Below are 26,829 nucleotides of genomic sequence, written 5' to 3' on the forward strand. Positions count from 1 at the left end.
CAATTACAACTGCTTACACAAATAGGGGTTTTCATAAAGGGACATTTCATTACTGTTTCGCGTGACGTGTGAATAACGGGTTGTGTGTGAACGTACCTGTCAGAACCTCGGTGCCCGTCTGATGGCGTCCGTGACCACGTGTGCTTTGTAGGTGTCAGAGCATCTTCTGGCCTGCTCCTGGGTCGCGGCTGCAGGGAAGCGGCTGTGGCTGACCCAGCCCGTGAAGTCAAAGGCATGGTTGATAGTGGAAGGCGGGCCGGGGCCCCAGCTGACGGTGGTGCGGGCTCGGTGCCAGTGCCGGTGGGTGAGCCAGGGACACCGTCCAGGGCTGCAAGCAGTGGGAGCGGCTCCCGGGGACTGAGGAGCATCACCACGCGGCTCTGCTCAGCTAAGGTGCATATTCCTCCAAACCCAGTGACCCTGCACGTGCAGATGCCTGAGCACCCTGCTGAGGTCAGGACCCACCCCCCCCCACCCCCCTTATGAGGGCTTCACTCTCCGGCCTGCTTGGGAGAAAGACAGCAGACTGTGAGAGGTGTCATCGGATGAAGCCTTTGCCTGGTGGCCGTTAGCATCTGGGGCAGGTGCGGACAGAGGGCAAGAGCGAGGCGAGGGAGGGGCTCCGGCTCGGACCCGGGTGCTGGGCTGGGCTACAGCTGGGAGGCGAGGGCTTCCCTTTCCAAGCTGAGACTCGCCATGACTAGAATCTGGAACATGTCCAGGAAATTCTTAAAAAAGCAAAAACTATTGTTCTTTTAGGAGGCTAGTTAACAGGACTCTGAAATGCAATGAACGGCCCTAGATCGGGTCCGTCCTTTGGGGGAAATTGCCCCCCAGCATAGTGCTGGATAGTGTCCGTGGGTTATTATGACATAATAGGGTTGCCTCTGTGAAGCTTTCTGCACTTGACCTTGTACTCTGAGTATGCAAGGGGAGGTCCTCGTTCTTAGGGGACACGGGCTGATGTAGTGCAGGATAAGGGGTCATGATGCCTGCAACTCATCCTAACTTAGAGGGGGGAGAAGGCTTCCTGAGAAAATGCCAGAAAGGTGACGTTATTTGTTAATGGTGTATGTTACCAAGTGATGAATCTTGGTGAGCCTCGTTGTCCTGTTTTGCGGCTTTTCTGTACGTTTGAAGTTTTCCCAAATTAAACTTTTTTTTAAACGTTACCTAAAATTCTAGGTGTAACGTCTACGTGTGCTAACAAGTGACACCTGTCGAGGGGGGCAAGGGCAGGTTCCTGAGTCCCTCATGAATTCGCCCCAAGTGACCTGGCATGACAGGTGGCCTGTGGGGCCTCCCAGACCCCCCTGAATGGGGACATGTCCTGATCGCTGGCCGTGCCATCGGCCCCAGTGCTCAGCTGTCGCCTCTCAGGGTCAACCTCAGCCAAGGTCAGGCCCTTCCTGGGCGGCCCGTGCTCAGTGACCCATCGACGCTGGTGTGTAAGGGCCCAGGCATCCTGGCCCAGTGGTGACAGCTCTGAGAGCCACCGCAGCCCCCCACGGCTCTGGGGGACCAGCCAAGGCTGCGTGACAGTTTGCCTCACCCCGTGGTGCTGACCCCGGGGCACTCCCAACAAACGTCCGTGACGTCGCCTCCCTCCAGAGTCGGCTTCCCCGGGGCTCCAACCTGCCACGGGCTCCCGTATGCCTTCCCTCACCCATCCAGCTGCCACCCCCACCCCTCGTCCTCCCCTGTATACACACATCACGCCATGGACATTTCTTTCTCTAAAGCAGTTTTATCTGAAATGTTTCCAATGCAGAGACACAAAGATAGTGCAGGATGACGGGCGCCCGTGGGCCCCTCCACAGCTTTATCCCACTGTAGCCGGCTGTCACGTTTGCTCGGACTCTTCCCGTTCTGGAAGGAATGGAGAGTCACCCACGCTGGGCTGAGGCCTCCCGAGCACCTGCGTGCGTCACTTTCCGGCCCTCTCCCGCGGTCCTTCCGTCGGCTTGGCGTGCTCCTTCGTGCACGCGTGTCTATGCTCTGAAGACGTATTTATGCGCCCAACAGGTGGTCTCCTTTGGGGGTTTTAATCTCGATACAGATACCGTCATTCAGACCCCCTCATTCCACAGCCTGCTTTTCCGGCTCCACTTTGTTTCTGAAATGCATCCAAGTGCGTCCGTGTGGGTCTAGCCCCTTCCGTTGGCCTTGGGTTTCGTACGCCCCTGAATTTCCATACACCGCGTGGGTTTTATCCTTTGCCCCCTGGCTGGACGTTTAGGTGGTATCCACTTTTTCCTCGTCACAAACAATGCTGCAGTTACTGGCACACCCCTGGAGCCCCCTGGAATTGTCACCGAGGCGCATTTCCCTATCAGGGAAATAAATCTGGGACAACGGGGCGGTGGGGGGGGGGGGGTTGTTCAGCAGGAAGCCACCTTGTGAATGTCACACAAGGCTGGTGGCAGATCCCCACCCCCATTCCCTCCTCCACCTGTCGCTTCCTGTCCCCCAGCACCTGGGACAGCCACTTCCTGCAGGCAGGCTTGGCCACGGCCATGCTGGGTAGTGAAGAGTCCCAGACTCTAGGGCCTGACACTGGGCATTTATTCCTCACTCATGTATCAGTGAAACCCAGGAAACGGGCTGGGTTTCCATCTACTTCATGGGCCTTTTATTCTTTTTTTTTTTTTTTTTAAGTTTAATTTTTTTAGTAATCCCTACACCCAACGTAGGGCTCTCGAACTCACCACCCCAAGATCAAGAGCCGTGTGCTCTTCTGGCTGAGCCAGCCAGGCGCCCCTGAGCCTTTTATTCATGAAGGGTCAGTGGCTTTCCGGGACATGCTCTTCTCTGGGCACGAGTTGAGGCACAGGAGGCCAAGCCACATCCCGAGAGCTCGTGTAAAGGCTGGTCCCATGTGGGGTATATTGTGTCCACTCATAGTGCATTGGCCAGAGCGAGTCACAAGGCTAAACCCTAGGTCCTTGAAGGGAATGGACCCTCCCCACCATGACATCTTGGCAAGGACAGGAGGCCAAAAAGGATCATGCACAGCACAGGTGCTGACCTACCACTGGCTGTGTTTCTCCCCCCGCCAAACACGCCCTCTCAATCCCACAATCTCTTCACCTTCCTCCCCACTTAGCTCCCCCTGCCCCGCCGCCCATTCCTCCCCAGTGTTTCCAAAGCTGAAGTGATTGGAGAGTGATCAGCCAGGCAGGTGCACTGACCAATAGAGTTCTCCAGAAAAACACAACCAACAGCAGGCTGGGTGTGTGCCTGGCTGGGGGTGTGTGCCTGGCGGGGGGGGGGGGGGGGGGAGGAGGTAATGCCTGCTGGGGGTATATGCCTGGCTGTGTGTGTGTGTCTGGCTGGGTGTGTGTGTGTGTGCCTGCCTGGGGGGTTGTGCCCGGCGGGGGGTGTGTGCCTGGCTGGGTGTGGGGTGTGGGATTTAGCATGAGAGATGGGCTCGTGCATTTATGGTGCTGAGAGGTCCCAGGAGTTGCCCTCCCCAGGCTGGAGCCCAGAAACCTGGTGGTGTCAGGCATTCTGAGTCCAAAGGTGTAAGATCCGGGGGGGCCCGTGCGGTAAATCCCCCAAAGGAGGCAGGAGTGGAGTCCCAGCTCCATCAACGAGGCAGGAAAATGAGGCCGATCCTTTCGCTACCTTTCGTTCTCCTCGGACCCTCTGCAGATGAGACGGTGCCCACCCACACTGGGGACGGCAGGCTACCAAGTCTGTGGATTCGGACGCTGAGCTCATCCTGGGCCACCCTCACAGACACACCCAGAGACGACGTGCGGGCACCCCACAGCCAGTCAGGTGGACCCCTAAAATGAACCATCACATATTTGAACGGAGCTGGCGTTCTACAGAACGTGGAAGTCCAAACTGTCACAAAGCCACCGGCTCCTGTGCGCCCGGAGCCATGACAGGTGCATGGTGCTCGCAGGGGACGTCATTTAGCTTGTTAATGAGGAAGACTGGCCAGCTTACACTCAGGGGCTGTGGTGTGTTTAATTACACACCAAGAGAACAGGATAGAAATCGATACTCCATCCCATTCTCAAAAGCCAGAGCCACCCAGATTCTGTGGGTCATTCACACTTTGGATTAACATGTCCCCAAATGGTAAGGCAAACAGCCGGCCGTCAGCGTCCTCTGGCCTCTTCATTTCGTGCTGGCCGGGAAAACGGGAGCCATTAGCCGTGTTCTTCAGGGTTAGGAAATCGATAACGGGCCAATTGTCGATAGACACACACTGCGAAGCAGACCAAAAATTACACGAGGCCTTTAGGAGAATGATTGCTGTGTTCTTTAGTGCACCAGCCATACAATTCCAGCTTTCAATTCCCTGTAACATATTCACCAAGATTTATGGGGCTTTTGTAATGCCTAATTGGGATTGGTAACAAGGCCCTCGCTTTCAGTCCGTGGCATGTTTGAAGCATTCATCAAATCTAGGAGAGGAAAGAAGAAATAAAATCACACCCAGTCTTAGAAATTATATGGAAAGGACCTCAGGGTAATCGGAGGCTACCTGATACTCTGGCATGTCTCTTACTTCTCACCCATTATCTCCGTCCCTCCTCTACTCCCACGGTCTGTGGAACCAAGGCTCAGAAGAGGTGATCTGCTCAGCTGAACAGTGGTGGAAGTGAGATTCAAGAGGACAGCTAAGTAGCAAGACCCCTCCCCTTCCACTGAGCTGCATCCCAGGGTCTCTCAGTGCCCGGATGTTGTAGCGGTGTCGGCAAGATGCCTACAGGGTGTGTGGCAGGGGGCGGGGCGGGGGGGGGGGGTGGGGAGCAATGAGAAAGAGGAGGGCCGGAGGCGGGGTACTCAGCAACAGTATGATTCACAAGTCAAGAGTAACTGCCTCTCCACCAGGACCGTCCCCTCCCTGCGTCTGGACGCAGTACCTTGCTTAATATAGCCAATGGGTTGCATTGACTTTGCTGGTCCCAGGATTCTTCATGCGAATTTCTCTTAAGCTAGGTCTCCTTTGTCGTGTATTTGTGGGGATTGGGGAGGACAGGGTAATAACCTCATTCTTAGCATTCACTCGCATCTGAGTTACTCTAGCTTTTCCCAACCATCCTTTCAACCTGTTAAGAGTTTTTTCAAATCTTCGGGCACCTGGAGGGCTCAGTGGGTTAAGCTGCCGACTCGTGATTTCGGCTCAGGTCGTGATCTCAGCCTTCGTGAGCGCGAGCCCCACGTTGGCCTCTGTGCTGACAGTGCAGAGCCTGCTTGGGATTCTCTCTCTCCCGCCCCCCTCTGTTCCTCCCTCACTGGTGCTCTCCCTCCCTCTCAAAATAAATAAACTTAAAAAAAAAATTTTTGTTAAGATTTTTTTAAAATCTTAATTCTGTCCTCCCGTGTGAAGATGTTGTCCTCGCCTCCGAATCTGATCAACATGTCTTCTGTTTCACGGGAGATGAGTGGACAGAGGAAAACGAACCATCAGGATCACCTTCGGTACGAGGCACCCGCCCTCAGCCCCGAGGTGCAAAGACCTTCCCAAGTTCTTTTAACTCGGTCCAGCACCTTCTGTTAAGCCAGTGGTGGGGCAAAGCTCCTGTCCATCTGCATATCCAAGACCCTCCCTCTGGCCTGCGTTATAGTTCTGGGTGGGAAGCCCCGTGCAGGCAGGGGCTATGTCAGGTGTGGCCCACACCAGGGTCCCCAGCCCCCAGCCTGTGCAAGTGCAGGGGGAACGAGGGCAAGACGGTTGCCGCTACATAGCGCCTCCTCCAGCTACACCCAGGCGTCCTCTCCCAGCAGGTTAGCGTCTGTAGGAGCAGCCAGTGCTATGGGGGGCACGTCTGGAAGCCGGGGGTGGGGCGATTCTGGTGGTCACAATGCCTGGTGTGGCCTGGGGGGGAGGGGAGGCTAGATGTCCTGCAGGGGCCGTCAATCAAGAAGGGCCCCTGTTTATTCACGCACAAAACTTTGAACTCCGAGAAGCCTAGAGGAGAGGGGTCCGAAATGGGGGGAGGTTAGTCGTCAGTGCAAACTTTCAGGTGGAAGAGGACGAACTTCTGGGGAACGTGATCCGCAGCGTGGAGGCTGTGGCTCGTGACCCGGAAGTGTATTCCTTGCATTCGCTGAGAGTGGATTTCGTGTGCTCTCACCACACGCACACGCGCCAAGGAGACTTGCAATAAATGTTAATCAGCTTGATGGGGGCAATCATTTCACGACGTAGGTGCGTATCAGGGCGTCACGTCGTGCACCTTAAGCGTGTGTGGTTTGTGTCGGTCACCCCGCAATGAAGACGAAGAACAAAAGTCCCCGCTCTTCCAGACTTTCTGGTGGCTTCGGGTAAACTCAGGGCGTCTTCTGTCGTGTCAATATGCCTAGCATATTCTCGTTGTCACTCTCATGAGACCGAGCACAAGGGTGAGCAATAAAGAAGCAGCCGGGGCTCCAAGGAGCTTCCGGTCTGGTTAAGGAACTGAGTAGTGACTGCAGAAGAGGAACTCTGGCCTCTCCCAGGGGAAGGGAAGTGAGGACAGACCAGGAGGAGGAGGAGGCCGAGTTAACCAGGGAAAGGGGGAAGGCCAGAGTGAACCGGGCAGGGCAAACAGCAGGTGTAAAGGCCCTGTGGCAAGTAGTGATGTGGGAAACAAAGGTGGAAGGAAATGACAGATAAAATTCAATTTCCTTATATCCTGCAGCCCATTGGCAACTCCTCGGGGCCGGCAGAGTTCAGCGGCTCTCCAGGAGCCCCTTACTGTCTCAGCGCTCATGCTTCGCTAGAGGGAAACACAACCTTAGCCTGACAGTAGCTCCTAGGCCTCCACTCTCTTGGGAATCTTCTTTAGCAGATGAAAATCTCACTGGAAATTTCCCCTTGACTTTATGTACCTGCCCCCACTCCCAAGTATATAACCAGTGTCTCTTCGTGGTCCTGAGGCAGCTCTTTCTGCCCACGGGTCCTGTCCCTGTGCTTTAATAAAATTACCTTTTTGCACCGAAGATTTCTTCAGTAATTCTTTCTTGGCTGTCGGCCCCAGACCCCCCAAACCCCACTATCACCCCAAAAAAACCTCATCAGTAGGACAAGACATTTCCCTTGCACAGAAGCGTAAGCCCACTACACAACCCACAAATGTTAGGGTCGTTGACGTGAAGTCACTAGATACTATAAAGACCAGTGTGGTCTTTCCATTTATTTATTTATTTATTTATTTATTTTTTTCAACGTTTATTTTTATTTTTGGGACAGAGAGAGACAGAGCATGAACGGGGGAAGGGCAGAGAGAGAGGGAGACACAGAATCGGAAACAGGCTCCAGGCTCTGAGCCATCAGCCCAGAGCCTGACGCGGGGCTCGAACTCACGGACCGCGAGATCGTGACCTGGCTGAAGTCGGACGCTTAACCGACTGCGCCACCCAGGTGCCCCGGTCTTTCCATTTAGAGGCGGTTCTCAGGTCGCCTTCCACAGTCTGCTGCTTTTCTGCTCCAAGGAATCACTTCCTTTCTTTGGGCCTCAGTTTCCGAAAAGGAAAATGCGAGCATTGGATCCGCTGATCAGGAAGGCCTTTCCTGTAATAGCAAATAGAACCTCATTGCCTCTAGAGACGGGAGACAGGCCCATCTGTGCCTCGATCAAGAGTAAACACAGCTTTTTTTTCAAGTTTGTTTCTTTTGAGAGAGAGAGAGTGAGAGAGAGAATCTCTTTTGGGGGGTTTATTTTCATTTTTTCCATTTTTATTTTTTTTAATATAATTTATTGTCAGATTGGCTTACATGCAACACCCAGTGCTCATCCCAACAAATGCCCTCCTCCATGCCCATCACCCACTTTCCCCTCTCCCCCCATCAACCCTCAGTTTGTTCTCTGTACTGAGGAGTGAGAGAGTTTCGAGCAGGCTCCAGGCTCAGCAAAGAGTCCTACTTGGGGCTCGATCTGGCGACTGTGAGACCCTGACCTGAGCCGACAGCAAGAGTCAAAGTCAAGACGCTCAACCACCTGAACCACCCAGGAGTAAGCACACCTTTTAAAGACCCCGACTTTAATACAAATTAAATGGCTCAACCTCAGACACAGCTGGGTATTTTGAAAGGGAACTGACCACTGGAGATGGAGAGAGACCCCGGGGGAAGACGTACAGACAGCACTAAGGCCTCTCTGCTCAAGGTTAACGTCAGGGCTTTGGAGGAGGGAGGCCGTCATCCTTTTCCTCTTCCCTCCAAGGAAACCGAACAAACATGAAGGAATGAGGGAACGCTCTGGGGGTTCTCTGCGCCACCCCACCGGCTTTCAGCCGCTCCCCATTACAGACCTAATCATAAAGAGAATGCCTTTCTGGAATCTGCATTAATTACCATCATCGGAGAGACATTATCTATATTTACATAATAGCTTCCCAGGTTTTGCTGGTTCCAAGTCAAGCTAACAAATTTGTAGCTATTAAGGAACACAAATTGCTCTGGTATGTTTTAAATTCTGCAAATGGAAAACTTTGTTTAGAGAGGAGGCTGGAACCCAGAGCAATTAGTGTCTGCTAATTCGTTAATGTTGGAGACACACAAAAATTCGGTTTCAAACGTCTGCCTTAATATCGTAAGTGAAAAAAGAAAGGCATATGAAGAAACGATAATCAGTTTAGGCATATTAATATGATAGCATTTTCTTTTTTTTTTTTTTTTTTCTTTTCTTTACAAAATGCGAAAGGCTCCTTGCTAGGTCTTTACAAGGGACAGCTGAAACCCACATCCTTGTTTTTACCACTTAATTGCCCTGTCTTGGATGCAGGTGACCGTGACCAGCTGATCACAGTTTGCGGACAGAAGGGAGTGGGAAGGTCAGCTGCATCGGGAAGGAGGAGGGGTCCGGGGTTGAAAGAAACCTGGCTGGGAATGCATCTGGGGAAGGCTGATGGCAGGGTCCCCCTCCCCCAGTGCACCTGTCCTGGTGACGTCATCATAGGCCACGGTCTGGGCTCCCGCAAGCTCCCAGACGTAGTTTTATGAAAACGCGTGAGAACTCACGGCAACTCGGTTCAGAGAGGCTGGCGTGGATTGGGCAACACTTTGCTGATCTCTGCCCAGAACCTTCTCCCGCTCTGGAAAGAGCCACACCTCTTCGCCCAGGGCAGTGCTTCCTTTTTGAGCCAGGTTCCCACCCACCACTCAGTACCTCCCCCCCCCCCCCACCCTTGCACCTGCAGCTAACTCCGCCCCAGGCCCTGTTTGTGTGCGGCTGCCCCGCTGTGACCTAGGCCCGGTGGCTCCCCCGTGGTGCCCAGCAGTGGTCGAGGTACAGGAGCAAAGTCCCCTGGAGAGCAGGCCCCTGCTGAGAGGGGCAGACCGAGGGTGGATTCCTGCTCCAGGCCCGGAGGCCTGCCCTTTCCAAGGTTTGATACTATCAGCTAATGAGCTGTTCTTTTGCCTGACTCGTTTGCGTGCGATTTCTGTGTTGTGTAACCGAGAAAATTCAGGTACAATTCAGGATGCACGGCTAAATTTGAATTTCAGATAACCGATGATTTTGTAGGATGAGTTTGTGCCAAATATTGCATGAGACATACTAATCCAAAAAAAAAAAAAAAAAAGAAAATGGTCGTTCATCTGAAATTCAAATTCAATTACGCATCCCGTAGTTTGGTTCACTAAATCTGGCAACCTGAGTTTAGGAGCAAGGCAGGCCTGCGTTCGCCTCTCCGCTCATCACTGACCGTGTTGCAGTTTCCAGGTCTGACTTCTTGGGCTGTATTTCCAGGCTCCAGCGCAAATGGTCTGGGCAGTGGAGATGCTGGCAGTGACTGGGGCAGGAGGGAAGCCAGCATTTCTGGCCCCATCTCTGGCCGTGGCTGCCTTTTCTCCAGGGCCCCAGCTTCCGCTGGAAAAGCCGTGTCCTGATTTTTAGACCCTAGATCAGTTTATTGGTCTAGGCATCCCTCTAATGGAAGTCATACACTCTGTGCTCTTGGGATCTGGCCTCCTTCACTCAGCGGAATGTGTTTGAGATTCATCTATGTTGTTGTGTTTATCAGTAGCTCACTCCTTCATCCCCCAGCTTTAGCCAGACCCAATTGACAGATAACATTGTGTAAATTTAAGATGTGCCCCTGTTGATTGGATACACTTGCATTTTGCAAACTAAGTAACACTGACCAGAGCGTTCGGCAACAACTGCATCAGGTCACATGACTGCCCCTCCTTTCTCGCGGGGAGGACAGTTAAGATTTACTCTCAGCAACTTTCAAGTATATAATGCAGTGTTAGGAACTAAAATCCCCATGCTGTACATCAGATGCCCAGAACTCAGGCCTCTTAGAGCTAGAAGTTTGTGATCTTGACCGACGTCTCCCCCTTTCCCACAGCCCCCTGGTAGCCATCTTTTAAGTCTGTGTTTCTGTGACCTTGGCTTTTGTAGATTCCACGTATATGACATCATACAGTATTTGTCTTTCTGTGTCTGGTTTTTTCCACTTAGCGTAATGTCCCCATGGTTCGTCCTTGTTGTTGCAAAGGGCAGGATTTCCTTCTTTCTGGTGGCTGTACAATAGCCCATTGGATACAATATGTATGCCATGCCTTCTTTCTCCATCTGCCCACTGGTGGACATTTAGGTTGTTTCTGTGTCTGTGTCCACTACGAATCATGCTGCAATAAATATGGGAATGCCCAGTCTTTTCAAGATCCTGTTTTAGGTCTCTGGCCACACCCCTCTGAATGTGCCCAATCTCTGCCTGATCTCACAAGATCCTGTTTCCATCTCCTTTGGATATAGACCCCGAAGTGGAAGTGCCGGACCACATGGCATTTCTATTTCTGATTTTTTGAGGAACGTGCGTTCTGTTTCCCACAGCGGCCTCACTGGTGTACATTCCCACCAGTAGGGCACACGGTTCCCTTCTCTCCACACCCTCGCCAACACTTGTTACCTCTTGTTCTTTCGATATGGTGGCCATTCTAACAGGCGTGAGGGGATAGCTCATTGTGGGTTTTTTTTTTTTTTCATGTTTATTTATTTTTGAGACAGAGAAAGACAGTGCGAGTGGGGGAGGGGCAGAGAGAGAGGGAGACACAGAATCGGAAGCAAGCTCCAGGCTCTGAGCTGTCAGCACAGAGCCCCACACGGGGCTCAAACCCATGACCGGCAAGATCATGACCTGAGCCAAAGTCAGACGTTCAACCGACTGAGCCACCCAGGCGCCCCTCATTGTGGTTTTGATTCACATTTTCCAGGTGATTAGGGATATAGAGCATCTTTTCGTGCATCAGTTGGCCATGCCTGTGTCTTCTTTGGGACAGTATCTTTTTGGTTTCTTTGCCCATTTCTAAGTCAGATTGTTTGTTCAGTAGCCCATTTATTTTCATTGCTGGGTGGTATTCCATTGTCTGAATATATCACTTCTTTTTTTTTTTTTAATTTTTTAAATGTTTATTTATATTTGAGAGAGAGAGTGGAGGAAGGGCAGAGAGAGACTGAGACAGATTCGGAAGCAGGCTCCAGGCTTGGAGCTGACAGCACAGAGCCCGATGCGGGGCTCCAACTCATGAGCTGTGAGATCATGACCTAAGCTGAAGTCAGATGCTTAGCCAACTGAGCCACCCAGGCACCCCTGAATATATGGCTTCTTAAAACAAACAAACAAACAAACAAACAAAGAAACAAACAAAACTGTGTCTCCTGTTGATGGACATTTGGGTTGTTTCTATTTGGGGACGATCATAAAGAAAGCTTTGGAGGACATTTGTGTACACACCTTTGTGTAAACAAGTTTTCATGTCTCACGACTGCAAATACAGGGATGGGATTGTTTGGTTGCAGGGAAAGGTCAATGTTAACTTTAAAAGAAACTTACAGACTTTTTCTTAAGGGTTTTGCCATGGAACTACGCACGAGTATTGAGTCTCTGTTCGGATGACACAAGTCCTCTGATTATAAGGCTACAAATCAAAATCTCTGAGCTCCTGTCGAGTCTGGGGTTCTTGCCTCCCTTCTAATGCCAGCATCACTGTTTTCTAACGCAAAATTCTCCGGGTAATTAGCTGCACAGGACTTTGCTGAGTCGGTACATCCTCCCTTTTCCCAGAACATCTGCAAAGATCGGAAATAAGAGGCAAGTGCTCTCAGCACAGCATTATGTATTTTATCAGCCTTATTGAGGTGTAACTGACAAATAGAAATGGCGTATATTTAAGGTGCACAGTGGGATGTTTTGATACAGGGATAGCCACGATCAAGCCAGTTAATGTACCCATAACGTCACATAATTGCCATTTTCTTTGTGGGGGGGAGGGTTGAGAACAGTTAAGGTCTACTCTCTTGGTAAACTCCAAGTACACAATCCAGTATCGTCAACTTCACGTTTTTAACGTAGTCTGGGAGTGAAGCCGATCATGTCCCCGTCGATGCCATCAGCTCTGGCTGACAGAGTGGAGAATTCAAAGGCCCTTTCCATTCAGGCCAGCTGGAAACCCGCGGGTGACAGGTCACCCACACCACAGAACCTCAGATGACGCTGCGTCCCTCTGCCCTGTCTTCGCCACAGAGCTTTGTAATTAAGAAACAGCCTTAAAGATCAAGGAAAGGGCGTCGTGGTTCCTCGGATTTTCTTTAGCTTGACAATGACCCTAAAAAACCCAAACAGCTATAAACAAAAAGGGAGGGGGGCATTTTTTGGCTCAGGTCATGGCAGGTTGGCAAGACGGAAGGGGCAACACCATCAGGCCTCCTGTGGTTTTAGGCAGACGGTCTTCCCCAGTGGCCCAGGCTTGCACCTTCAACGGAAGGGGAGTTTCTCTTTCCTAATATGCCAGCGATACCCTAGAACTGACTCTCATTGGCCTGGCCTGAGTCATGTGCCCATCCGTGAGCCAGTCGGGGCCTGGAGGATGGAATAGGCTGATTGGCTGGGCCTGGGTCGTGTGCCCGCCTCTAGATGAGACTGGCTGATGTCAGTGGTACAAAAACTCCATGTGATGATTGCTCCAAATCAGATCAAGATGCTAATGGAAGGAAGGAGGGGTGGCCAATGGGTCAGCAGAATGTAGCCCTTTCTCCGCCTACCTGATGCTAGGCCAGGGCCGTTAGCTCCTGAGAGTCAAAGCAGTCACGATAACAAGACCTTGAAAAACCAAACCTCCAGGGCATGAAGACAAAACCCTACAATTTTTTTTTTTTCCAGCACTGTGTAAGATCATGCCGTACCCAGTCTAGTACTTTATAAAAATTGTACTGAACATAATTATAAATATATAAAAGCCTCTCTTGAGATTCCTAGGGAAAGGCAAAAGAGACACATGCCATTGGGGAAATGCTCGTTCTTTCTGCCACAACAACAACAAAAGAAATGGATAAAATAATATAAAGAAAAATGCAGAACATAAAATCCATGTGAGAGCACAGATTTAAAAAAAAAAAAAGAACGTGTCCTAGCTAATGGTATTTGCTAGATTTTGTCTCGACGAGGAAATACACAAAAGACCACTTTTGTGAGCCATTAAGTGAGGGCCGTACCAGGGAACACATATTCTCAATAGTGTATCCTCTGATGAGAATAATGTCTGTGGAAAAGCTGTGTAAGGAGAACCGCTGATGGAACAGGAGCTCTCAGACCTGTGCGCACACGTGTGTGTGTCTGTGTGTGTAAGAATTCCACGTGCAATAAAGGTTGCACCACAAGCTGCTTTATAGATGGTTTGCAGAAAACTCACTCACTAGACAAGATCCCCGCAGAAAGCCTTACATAAAAGTAGCCTCCAATGAATTGAGGAGTTGAAAGGGAAAGAAGAAACAGGAAAATATCTTCGCGAGCCAGGACAGGGGAAGAAATCCTGAAATCACATTTCAAAGGGTCGACCGTAAGGCAACAAAATCAATGAATCTGACTAGATCAAAATGGAGACTTTTTCCAAAGTAAAGGACCTCCGTGAGTAAAGTTGATACAAAGGAGACAGAACAAGAAAAGACGTTTACAATGTCTGAAAGGTACCAGGGGGTGATCTCTAGCCTTGCATATGTCACTGGAAATATAATGTAGCTCCTGACATAATTGTAAATTTCCTATATAAAGAGCATAAAAATAAGTGAAATTGTTCCTAGACTTTATTTAACCTGATATATCTAGAATAGCCTAGGGGCGTCCGGGTGGCTCAGTCAGTTAAGCGTCCGACTTCAGCTCAGGTCACGATCTCGCCATTTGTGAGTTCAAGCCCCGCGGTAGGCTCTGTGCTGACAGCTCAGCTCTGTGTCTCCCCCTCTCTCTGCCCCTCTCTTGTTCCCGCTCTGCCTCTCTCAAAAATGAATAACCATTAAAAAATATTTTAAAAAACACATCTCATGACAATTTTGCAAGGACACGTACCCAGAGAACATTAAATACAAGAAGCGTTGCCTGGTGAACCAGAGAAATTGGAGTGATCTATGGCGACACAAGGGAGTATTTCTTTTCAACGAGAGATCGTGGGTGAGTCAGTGATGCTGGTTATGAGTGGAAGAGTGTGCTCAAGCCAACTGTCTACTCAAGGTCAAGAAAGGAGAAGAGGGGGGACAGCAAAAGGAAGGAAGAGAAACTGGTGAAGTCAGAAGCACAGCACACATTAGTGCCACTAGATGTCATTGGTGCAGGTGACCCTGTGAAAGCCAGAGCTCACAACGAGACAGGGAGAACCCTCACAGACGTGTTGACGACCTTGTGGCAGAGACCACAGAAGAGTTGTTGAACTTAAAGATGTTACACTTGTTTAAAAACACAATGGGGGGGGGGGGCGCCTGGGTGGCGCAGTCGGTTAAGCGTCCGACTTCAGCCAGGTCACGATCTCGCGGTCCGTGAGTTCGAGCCCCGCGTCGGGCTCTGGGCTGATGGCTCAGAGCCTGGAGCCTGTTTCCGATTCTGTGTCTCCCTCTCTCTCTGCCCCTCCCCCGTTCATGCTCTGTCTCTCTCTGTCCCAAAAATAAATAAACATTGAAAAAAAAAAAAACCACAATGGGGGCGCCTGGGTGGCTCAGTCGGTTAAGATCTGACTCTTGATCTCGGCTCAGGTCTTGATATCAGGGTCAGGAGTTTGAGCCCCATGTTGGGCTCCATGCTGGGCATGAAGCCTACTTTTAAAAAACATGCCATTCTTGATACACACGAGAAGGGGATTGCTTTTCCAAAGAAACTCTTGCTATGGGGAGAGCATTTGGGGGAATGTTTTCATTACTATGTCACTTTTTCCCCCCAAAATAAACCTACTTTTAAATGCATCATCTATAAAAGTGCTCACAGCTGCATGCCTAAAACCTTGAAAATAAACCATTCTTACTATTTACAAAATCTCTCAAAAACTGTTAGCGAGTTTTGAACCTACTTGTTAAAAAAAAATACCTTCCACTTAGTTTGTAAAAACAGCGTCAAGATCAGGAAATGTGGAAATTTACCAGGCAGATGTCACTGAAAATCTTTGCATAATTGGTGGTTGGGGTTGAAACATAAGCATCATCAACTTCTGTATGACACATAGAGCCACGTAGCTTTGTACGGAATACTTTTCAGCTGTGATCGTCTCTCAAGCCGTATATTAATCTCTGACCCTGAGAATCAGGCCTTCAATTGTGGTATCAAAAAATGTTAAAGAGTTAAAACACGGTGAAGCATACTCAGTCCTTCACTTTGATTTAAAATATTGTAATATAGGGGCGCCTGGGTGGCGCAGTCGGTTGAGCGTCCGACTTCAGCCAGGTCACGATCTCGCGGTCCGTGAGTTCGAGCCCCGCGTCGGGCTCTGGGCTGATGGCTTAGAGCCTGGAGCCTGTTTACGATTCTGTGTCTCCCTCTTTCTCTCTGCCCCTCCCCCGTTCATGCTCTGTCTCTCTCTGTCCCAAAAATAAATAAACGTTGAAAAAAAATAAAATAAAATAAAATAAAATAAAATAAAATAAAAATAAAATATTGTAATATAGAGGCATCTGGGTGGCTCAATCAGTTAAGCGTCCAACTTCAGCTCAAGTCATCTCATCGTTCGTGAGTTCGAGCCCCGCGAGCCTAGAGCCTGCTTCCGATTCCCTCTCTCTCTCTCTCTCTCTCTCTCCCCCTCCCCTGCTCACACTCTGTCACTCTCTCAAAAGTAAATAAACGTCAAAAGATTTTTTAATATAAGAAAATAAAATGTTATATTATAATATAAATAATCTTAATGATAACCAAAAAAGTTCCATATGGTTAACTTAAAACTTAAACTTTAAACTTAAAAATTAAACGTTTAAACATAAAATTCATTTTAAAATACTATGTTGTTTTGATTTTAACCTTTTACATTTCTTTTTAAGTTTTTAGTGTCTTTGTTTGCTTTACAATATGCATGTTATCTGTGCACGGCAACCTTTTTTTTTATTGACGAGTATGTTTGGTCAAAAATGTCTGGAGACTGTATCCGTTTCCTGTAGTTGCTGTATCAAAGTACCATAACCGTAATGGCTTAAAACATCACGCAGGTAATGTTTTACGGTTTGGGAAGTCAGAAGTCCAAAATGGGTCTCACCGGGCTAAAATCAGGATGTCGACAGGACCGGGTTCCTTCCAGGGACTCTAAGGATAAATCATTTCCTTGCTTTTCTGGTTTCTACAGGCGGCCTGCATCCCTGAGCTCCTGACCCTGCCACTATCGTTACATTTCTTTCTGTGACTCTGTCTCTCCTGCCACACTTTTACAAGGACCCCTCTGATGAAGTTGCTCCCCACCCCCATAATCTCCCCATCGCAAGGTCCTGAATTCAGCCACATCTGCAAAGTCCCTTTTGCCATGTGAGGTAACATATTCACAGGTTTTGGGAATTAGGATGTGGACATCTTTTTTTTTTTTTTTTTTTTCCTAACATTTATTCATCTTTGAGAGAAAGAGAGAGACAGAGCATGAGCAGAGAAAGTGGGACACAGAATCCGAAGCAGGCTCCAGGCTCTGAGCTGTCAGCACAGAGCCCGACCCCGCAAACTGTGAGATCACGACCTGAGCCAAAGTCAACCGACTGAGCCACCCAGGCACCCCGGATGTGGACATCTTTAGGGGCCATCTTCTGGCCTACTACAGAAACCTTGAGCAAGAACGATAAAGCTGACCCAAGCAAGAAAGAAATTGTGCCAGCCACGGTCAGATTGGGTGTGGAAGCTCCCGGCAGGGAGGTCCCCACAAGCTCACCTTCAAAGCTCTGCTTTGAAGGGGAGCTGGACTCTGTCTTCAGCTAATACGTCTTCAGCTTTTGTCATGTTTCCGCCCTTTTGGCTAAAAGTAATAAGCTTCCTCCTGTTTAAGTAACAGGAGATTGGGATGCTATTTTGCTGTCTCCCGAGTCAGCTGGACCAAGGTTCAGATCTTGATTCGGGCACTTCTCCCTGTATGATCTGGACAAATTTCCCACCCCTCTGATCCAGAGTTACCATTTCTTTAAAACACAGAAGCTAACGCAGACTTTGCAGGGTGGCGGGGAGGACTAAAGGCCACAGTGTATAAATTGCTTGCCCAAGGATCGTGCTGAGAAATGTCAGTTTCTCTCCCTCTAGGAGTCAGAATTTCCATCTGTGCAATTCTGCCTCCATGAAGATGCGGAAACGTGAGAGCAATTTGAGTCAAGCGTGAACACCGCTTTGCACCAAAGTGAACACCGCTTTGCACCAATTTCCTGCCTTCATTTAGGGACTAACAGACATACAGCTTATGAAGCTTATAGCTTCCTCAAAAACAGTGCCAAGCATGACATTGATAAGTCAACCAACCTAGAACCAAACGCATCCTTGACCTAGCAATGGGTGTGGAAATAATTTCCTTAAAAACAAGGATCTCATTAATTCAGCAGCGGTGGGCTTTGACAATTTCCCAGATTCACAGAACATAAACACAATCAGCGGTATTTGTTCTACAAAGTGCCTTGATCCTCATCGGAGATCGCTAAGAGTGTGGGCGGTGGAGAAACCCATTCACAGGTGGACATCCTCCAAAGCAAACATCCTCATTTTCCTGCTCTGGAAGGCGGGGCGTGTCAATCCCCTTTTCCTGCCAAAGGTTTTTTTTCTTTCGTGCGGTAACATCCCCCTCTGCTGGAACTTGTAGGTATTGCAACAATATTTATTAAGTGTTTTAAAAGAAAGAAGGAAAGAGAAGAAAAAAACGAATCCTAAATGGGATCGTCCCCCCACCCCCACCCCCACTCCAAGACTGAATTATAGTTGTAGTCTCTCCTGGAATATGGCCTGTTAATGGTTCATCCGAAATTTCCTGATCAGCCCTGGAGAGGTAATCCCCACGATAAAATTTTGCCAGTCCCTTCCCCCCAAAACAATGTCCTTTCTTTTCTTTGGTTAATCACTTCCTTGCCTGGCCCTCTTGCCTGTAAAAACCTTCCATTTTGTCACACTCCTGCAAGCATCTCTACTTGATAGAAGGCATGCTGCTCGATTCTTGAATTGCTTAATAAACCCCAAGAGATCTTCAATTTACTCAGTCGAATTTTGTTTATTTTCTTTTATTTAATTTTAATTCCAGTACAGTCAACATTCAGTATTAACTTAGTTTCAAGGGCATCTGGGTGGCTTAGTCGGTTGAGTGTCTGACTTCAGCTCAGATCACGATTTCACGGTGGTGGGTTCGAGCCCCGCGCCGGGCCCTGTGCTGACAGCTCGGAGCCTGGAGCCTGCTTTGGATTCTGTGTCTCCCTCTCTCTCTGCCCCACCCCCCCCCCCCCACATTCTGTCTCTCTCTCCTTCAAAAATAAACAAACATTAAAAAAAATTTTTTTAAAGAGTCTGTTTTTCAGTCGCTCTTTTTTTTTATTTGTTCATTTTGTTTCTTAAATTCCACATAGGAGTGAAATCATATGGTATTTGTTTTTCCCTGACTGACTTATTTTGCTTAGTATTATACTCTCTAGGTCCATCCATGTCGTTGCAAATGGCAAGATTTCATTTTTTTATGGCTGAATAATATTCCTCTGTGTGTGTGTGCGCGCGCGTGCACGCACGGGTGCATATGCACACCACGTCTTCTTTACCCATTCATCTATTGATGGACACTTGGGCTGTTTCCATAATTTGGCCGTTGTAAATAATGCTGCAATAAACATAAGGGTGAATAAATCCTTTCAAATTAGTATTTTCATATTTTGGGGATAAATACCCAGGAGTGTGATTATTGGATCACATGGTAGGTCTATTTTTAACTTTTTGAGGAATCTCCATGTTGTTTTCTAGAGTGGCTGCACCAGTTTGCATTCCCACCAACCACGTTCAAGGGTTCCCCTTTGTCCACATCCTCGCCAGCACCTGTTAATTTCTTGTATTTTTGATTTTAGACATTCTGACAGGTGCGTGGCTTCAGTTTGCATTTCCCTGATGACAAGTGATTGAGTTTTTTTTTTTTTTTTAATATTTATTTTTGGGACAGAGAGAGACAGAGCATGAACGGGGAGGGGCAGAGAGAGAGGGAGACACAGAATCGGAAACAGGCTCCAGGCTCTGAGCCATCAGCCCAGAGCCTGATGCGGGGCTCGAACTCACGGACCGCGAGATCGTGACCTGGCTGAAGTCGGACGCTTAACCGACTGCGCCACCCAGGCGCCCCTGAATTTTGTTTTTTAACAGAACAAATAAAAATTGAATATGAGATCCATTTTGCATTCCAGCCGGTGGTTCTTAAGCTTTCATGTACATCTTCCGGAGTGCAGGTTTTTGAAAAATGGAGATTTTGAGGGAGCCGGGGTGGCTCAGTTAGTTAAGCGTCCGACTCTTGACTTCGCCTCAGCTCATGAGCTCACGGTTCTTGAGTTCGAGCCCCACATCGGGCTCTGCGCTGACAGTGCCGACCCTGCTTGGGATTCTCTGGGTCTCCCTCTCTCTCTGCCCCTCCGCCACTTGTCCTTTTGCTCTGTCTCAAGATAAATAAACTTTTAAAAATAATAAAATCTGTTTTAAAAAATGGAGATTTTTGTACTCCGTGCCCATCTCCTAGGAATTAGAGCAAGGAATCCTGCAGCAGAGCCTGGTAGGGCCCTGCAGCCCCACACCCCACCCCTGCCTTTACACCATTCACTAAGCAGTGAACCTGCTACCTGTGGCTTTCCCGGGAGAATTCGGTTGAATTCTGAATGAAGGGCGGCAGGTGGTGGAGGAATGGAGGCGTCAAATCTGTCCCTCTAGGAACATTTAGCAGGAAAAGGGAGATTTTCTTTTATTTCTTTTTACTTCTTTTATTTAGAGCTTTACTGAGGTGTAATCGATATGTTAAAAAAAATGTACATATATAATGCATATAGTGGACGAATTTGGACCTCTACCTACAGCCTGAAACCATCACCACGATCAAGTTAATAAACATATCCATCAGCTCCAAATGGTTCCTTGTGTCCCATTTGTTTTATTTCTCGTGTGTGTGTGTGATACAAACACCGAACATGAGCTCTATCCCCTGGACACGTCAGGAGCACAATACGATATTGTTAACCTTGCGCCCTTTGTTGTAGAGCAGAGGTCTAGAATTTCCTCGTCCCGCACAACTGAAACTTCATGTTGGTTGAACAGGGATTTCGCATTTCCCTTTCCCCTTCAGCCCCTGGCAACCATCAGTCCGAGTTCTGCTTCTATGCGTTTAATCATTTTAAATAACTGTATATAAATGGAATCATGCCGTGTTTGTCCTCCTGTGTTTGGCTTACGAAACTTCACATAATGCCCTCTGGGCCATCGATGTTCTCGCAAATGGCAGGATTTCCTTTTTTTTTTTTTTTTTTTTTTTTTTTTTTGAGGTTGAATAATGGTCTCTTGTAGGCATAGACCACCTTTTCTTTGTCCATTCATCTGTCTTGGATATTTTGATACCAGAGATGGGGCGGAGGGGGGAGGGGGGGGAGCCCTGCAAACTCAACCACTAGCAGGTGCCAGGTTCTTGACTTTGCCCTGAGAAAGAATTCAAGGAGTCAGAGTGAAGTGTAGCAGGAGAAGCTTCTTTGCAAAACCAGAAGTAACACACTGGGAGGGAGAGCGGGGACGCCCTCAGGGGATCCGAGTCCCACGGTTGGTGTGGCGTTCTGCTTCATGTGGGTCACCGCAAAGGGGGTGGCATATTCACGTGGGGTTCCGGGTATGGGCGGGGACTTCCCCAAACTGCGTCTCATTTGCGCTTGCTCCGGGCTAGAGACTCTGCGCAGGCGCAGTCTGATTTTTCTCTTGCCTCCCTGTAGCGTCAAGGTCTCCTGGGTGTCCTCGAGTGCCCCTAGCGAAGGGGGTCCTTCTTGGTCGTTTGCAGGCCCGCTGGGTCTTTGTGCGCGTGCCCGGCGTGGGCTCCAGCAACACCAGGGTGCTTTGCGTCTCTGAGAAACCAGAGAGCTGTCACAGGGTTGACTCGATTGTCACAAACACCGTCAGGTGTCAGACACCGTTCTCCCTCTTTTGTTCGTCCCTCGATTACCCGGCAGTTCCCTGTGCTGCATGCTTATCAGGCCTCTTCTCGCATCTTGGCTGCGGGGCAAAGCGCTACCATGAACGTGGGAGTGTAGATGGGTCTTTGAGATCCTAATTGAGTTTTGGGGGGAGAGGAAATACACCCAGACGTGAGGGGGCCGGGTCACACGGCAATTCTACTTTTAGCTTTTTGAGGAACCTCCATACCGTTGGCCACGGTGGCGGCATGGCCACCGGCAGGGCAGAGGGGCTCGAATCTTCCCACGTCCTCACCAACGCTCGCTGCCTCTTGTCCTGTTGACAGTAGCCCTTCTAAGTGGCGTGGCGTGAGACCTCATTGTGGCCGTCATTTGCATTTCCCTGATGATGAGTGCTGTTGAGCACCTTTTCAAATAGCTGCTGGCCATGAGTATGTCTTTGGAGAAATGTCCATTCAAGTCCTTTGACCATTTCTTATTTGGATGGTTCGGGTGTTTTGCCATTGAATTGTAGGGATTTCTTATATATTTGAGGGTATTAACCGCTTATTAGGTTTTGCAGATATTTTCTCCCATCCCCTAAGTTGCCTTTCCACTCAGTTGGTTGTTTCCTTGACTGGGCAGAAGGCTTTTAGTCTGATGTAGTCCCACTTGTCTATTTCTGCTTTTGGTGCCTGGGCTTTTGGTGTGACGTCCACGAAATCATCACCAAGATCAACGTCAAGAAACTTTCCCTCTGTGTTTTCTCCTAGGAGTGTTAGAGTTTCAGCTCTTCCATCCAAGTCCTTAATCCATTTTGGGTTGATTTTTTTTGGGGGGGGAGGGGGGGAATGGATATCTTCTTGAAGGCAGACAGAAAAAAGAGAAAGAAGAAATATGGGAAATAATAATGGTGATAATCATAATCCTTGTATTGGTCTCCTGGGGCCGCTGTAATAAATTTTCACCAAGTTAGTAGTTTCAAACAACAGAAATGTATTCTCTTATAGTTCAGGGGGGTGACGGGGCACTGATGGCATTGTGGGGTGACGGAGGGCCACCGCTTTCTCTAGGTCCCGGGTTGACGTTGTTTTCCAGAGGGACAAAGCGGTGTTCCCGTGGCCAGTACAGCCTCAGTGGGCGCTCCACTCTTGGACAACTCCAAACACACAAATTCTATCTTCTCCCCTTCTTCTTCTCACTACCCCACCCCCCGCCCCACAACTTTCTCGGAAGGCGAGTGAGGGTGATGTGATGTTCAGTTTTCCCTGCTCTTCCATTTGGTAAATATATATCTCCCAGAAATTTCCAATTTAAAACATGTTTAAGTCGTCCGCAGCCAGCCATATTTTAACTTTTCACAGCAGCAGCTTGTTTGGGACATAACTCACAAACGCCGCGAACCCCGGTTGCTATCGCTTTGAACCGCTGCTGACAAATGTGTTTTGGGTGACCGCGGGTGTCGACAGGCTTTGCACAGGAGAGCGATGCAGTGCTTTACAGCTGCAAGACAGCCCCTCTGGCGGCCACACACCCCCCACTGGAGACCTCAGCTCCTCTGGCCACTGCTCATTGGATCAGGGCCACACATCAGCCTCAGAATCTGGAAATGGAACTCAGAGCCTCCCAGCCTCTGCTCACAGGGCCCGCGAGCAGGGAGATGTGAGATGGCCGCGCGCTCCCGCTCACCCAGCAAATGCTCTGGGCCTGGCTCTGCTGCAGAGACCCCAGAGAGAGAGCAAGGCACCGTGTGGTCCCTGCTTTCCGGGAGCTCGCGTCTTCATGGGGAGGAGAAGATACAAAAATCATTGAAAACTCAGTCGGGAAGTGTGTATTGGCGATGCGTGCCGTGGTGACAGAGGAAGGAAGGAGTGAGTGGGTGGTAGAGTGAGGGAGGTGGTATCGGTGAGAATCCACCTCTTTGAGATGGCCAGCTGAAGAGTGAGAGCACGGGTCCAGGCTAGAGGACGCATGTGCAAATGCCCTGAGGTCAGAAAGCGGAAAGAGCCTGGCACACCCGAGTGGCTGAGAGATGCCAAGTGTGACTGGGGACTCAGAGGGAGGCAGGGTGGTGGCAGGAGGTGAAAAGGCGGAACTAGAGGCACCTGGCTGGCTCAGCTGGTTGAGCGCCTGACGCTTGATTTTTGGCTCAGGTCATGATCTCACGGTCGCGGGATCAAGCCCTGTGTTGGGCTCCACGCTGAGCGTGGAGCCTGCTTGAGATTTTCTCTCTCCCTCTGCCCCTCTCCCACGCTCTCTATCTCTCTCTCTCTCTCTCTCAAATTAAAAATGAAAAAAAAAAAATAGATGGTGAAACTAGAAGGGTCAGAACCCAAAGGGTCATGTAGGCCATGGTTTGGAGTATACGTTTGATTTTGAATGCAGCCGCAAACTACCGCCTGCCATTAAGCGAGGGAAGAATTATGCGACCCCTGAAGATTTGCAGAACAAAGTACAAGGTGTCTTGGGGGAGGGGGCAGGGAAGGAGTAGGGAATGGTTATAGTTCCTTTACTGTCACTTCTGTGTCCTCCATGGCTATTGAGATTTTCCACTTCTTCTTGGGTCAGTTCTTTTAAACTTTTGACGCACCACATGTGTACAGAGAAGTGAACCTATCCTAACGAGTTTTCTATAAGTAAACACGCCCCTGTAACCGGCATCCAGATGAAGAAACAGAACATTACTTACCACCCCCAACCCCCTTATATCCCAGCCACCACCGCCACCACTCCCCCCCCCCCCCACCGCCAGCCTCCGACTGACCACCATCCTGACTTCTAACAGCAGAGGTCAGTTTCAACAGTTTCTAAACTTTATAGGATGGGATTGCACAGCCCGTACCCTTTAGCTTCTTTGATTTCTTTCACTTCAGACTGTGATTGGAAATTCGCCCTTACTGTTGATGGGGTTGAAGTTGCTCATTCTCTTGAGAATATTTCATGGTGTGACAATCCATGCTTTATTTACGCATGGCACCGTTGACGTGGTGGACAGACTCTAAGGTGGCCCCGTGCCGCCCACCTCCTGTGTTTGTGCCTCTGTGTGGTCCCCTCCTCTTGATAGTAGGCGGGGTGTGTGATGTGATTCTAGCCAATAGAAGACAGCAAGGGTAATGGAATTCATTTCCATGATTACCTTACAGAGGATTGTGACCTCCATTCTGCAAGCAGACGCTCCCCCTTGCTGGCTTTGATGAAGCAGTGGCATTTTGGGGAGGCCGATGTGGCAAGCCTAGGAACTGTGGCCTAGGATGGCCTCTGGTGACGAGGGATGGCCTCCAGCCGACAGCCAGCAAGAAACTGAGGCCCGGGGTTTTACAAAGATCTAAATTCTGCCAGCAGCCACATGACCTTGGCAGTGACCCCTTCCCGGCTGAGCTTTGAAATGAGACCGCTGCCTGGCAGACACCTGGACTGCAGCTTTGCGAGATTCTGAAGCAAGGTCCATTCCCAAACGCCTTCATCACAGAATCTGCGGAATATAAAATGCGTGTCATCTCAAGTCACGAATTTTGTGGCAATCTGTCATGCAGCCTATAATAGGAAACTAATATTAGGGACATTTGGGCAGCATCCAGGTCTGGGCTTTTAAAACCCGGGCTGCTGTGAACATTCCGGGACACGTCTTTTGGTGAACATATGCGAGCGCTTCTGTTTGGCATATCCCCAGGACGGAACTGCAGGGTCATATGGGACGCATATGTTCCGCCTGAGGAAATTCTGCCAACAGTTTTCGCAACCCAGTTATGTTTGCGTTGGTGAGGCCGGGCTTCAAACCCAGGTACGCACAGCTCGAAAGCTTCATGTTTTCAACTGCCATATTTGCTTTCTAAGCTATATGAGGGGCGATCTCACAACAAGGAAATAAACACCTCTTCCTGGTAATTTTCGATGAGCAAAGCTTCCGTGTGTAAAATACTTGAAGGCAATAAAACGCACTTGTATATCTCATTATGTATCACATAATATCTCCTATCTCACTGAATTCCCACAACAGTCCATTAAGGGAGGTGTTATTGTTATTGTGCTTTCCAGATGGGAGCACTGAGCCCAGCCACGAGGCAAGGGAGTCCCCTGAGACCGGACGCCCCCTGTTGGTCCGGTGCCACATGGGAAGGCTGACGTCAGATCTCCTCTCTGCGGGGCCTGGACTTTGCTCTGCGCCATGACGCTTTTTTCCTTTTCTCTTCCTTTCTTTTTCTTTCTTTCTTTTTTTTTTTTTTTTTTAAGTTTTTATTTATTTTTGAGAGGGGGAGGGCATAAGTGGGGGAGGGGCAGAGAGAGAGGGAGACACACAATCCGAAGCAGGCTCCAGGCTCTGAGCTGTCAGCCCCCATTCTTTTTCTTTCTCTCTTCCTTTTTAAAGAGATGGTGGCATGCGTCTGGATGGGGGGAGGGGCCCGTAGCAAGGAGATCCAAGAATCCAGGATCCGGATGCATACATCCGGATGTAACCGTCTCATGACTGTGCGTTTCAGGGTCTCATGAAATAAATCCCAGGTCTCAGAAGCGCCCTCTGTTTCTCTCATCAACAGACGTTCGCAGGGTGTCTTAGAGCGGATCCTCACCACGACTGGATGAGAACGTGGTTGCAGTGGCTACACATTTATTTCCAGGCGGTTCAGAAGGAGCCCCTACGTGTAAACTCGAGCAGCGGGCAAAGCGGGAGGGAGCACTCCGACTGCGTGCCGCGCTCTCAGCCGCAGAGGGGCCTGCGCAGCCTGAAGGAGGTCAGGCCTCAGGCTCACGGACCTCTGTCCCCAACTGACACACCGGTGACCCTAAGGCTGAGGAACAGATCAGCCAGAAATTCTGACTTCAAACAACCAATGAGAGTTTGCTTTTCACCGTCTGGGCGGCAGGAATTTGGGAGGGGCTCCCCCGGGGCAGTTCTGGCTCCCGGCCCTCCTGTGGTTCCAGTCCAGGAACAGGAAGGAGATTGGGGTGCTTGGTGGCTGGCCAGGCCTCTCTGTCCCTCCATGTAGTCCCAGGGCCTCTCTCTGGGCTCCCTCCCAGGCTGGTGAGCTCAGGGGTTGCCCTGCCTACCTGGCAGGGGGAAAGAAGTGCCTCGCCCTTTATGCCCCAGGCTTCAGTTCCATCACTTTCTGATGGTCACAGGACAGCGATCGGCTCCGTCTCTGAGCCCCGTGGGAAGCAGGCACTCACTGAGACAGAGTTAGGGGCCCACGAGATTGCTCGGGGGTAACACCAAGAGAGAACAGGGCACAGGCAGGATGTCTGGGGAAAGCCTTCCGACCACAGGGTGGACCTGACACCCGGAAGGGAAGGGGCAGGGCGAGCCTGGGACGCCAGTGCTGAATGGCCGGTGGCCGCCCACCCAAGCTCCTGCTCCAGGGCAAGGCTGCGTGCGGGGAGGAGGCCGCTGCGTAGCCCCGCGCCCTCCTGAGGGGCCGGCAGGGCTGCCCAGGAAGAGCCTGGCCTTGGCTGGAGAGCTGGGCGCAGGGCGCAGGTGCTCCCTGTTGCAGGTGTTACTGGACCGCGGTCCGGGACTCTGGAT

The 26,829-nt window shown here is 49.8% G+C and overlaps 2 long non-coding RNA genes across 2 annotated transcripts; both read left to right on the top strand.

The window, feature by feature from the left end:
- Positions 1–5,346: 5,346 nt before the first annotated feature.
- On the top strand, positions 5,347–6,147 carry LOC123578345. Its single transcript, XR_006702329.1, has 2 exons — positions 5,347–5,470; positions 5,988–6,147. It is a non-coding gene; the product is annotated as an uncharacterized LOC123578345 (long non-coding RNA).
- Positions 6,148–22,953: 16,806 nt separating this feature from the next.
- LOC123578346 lies at positions 22,954–25,262 on the top strand. Its single transcript, XR_006702330.1, has 2 exons — positions 22,954–23,138; positions 24,455–25,262. It is a non-coding gene; the product is annotated as an uncharacterized LOC123578346 (long non-coding RNA).
- The last annotated feature ends 1,567 nt before the right edge of the window (positions 25,263–26,829 follow it).

This window comes from Leopardus geoffroyi, chromosome E2 (assembly GCF_018350155.1).
Source record: "Leopardus geoffroyi isolate Oge1 chromosome E2, O.geoffroyi_Oge1_pat1.0, whole genome shotgun sequence".
NCBI classification, from domain to species: domain Eukaryota; kingdom Metazoa; phylum Chordata; class Mammalia; order Carnivora; family Felidae; genus Leopardus; species Leopardus geoffroyi.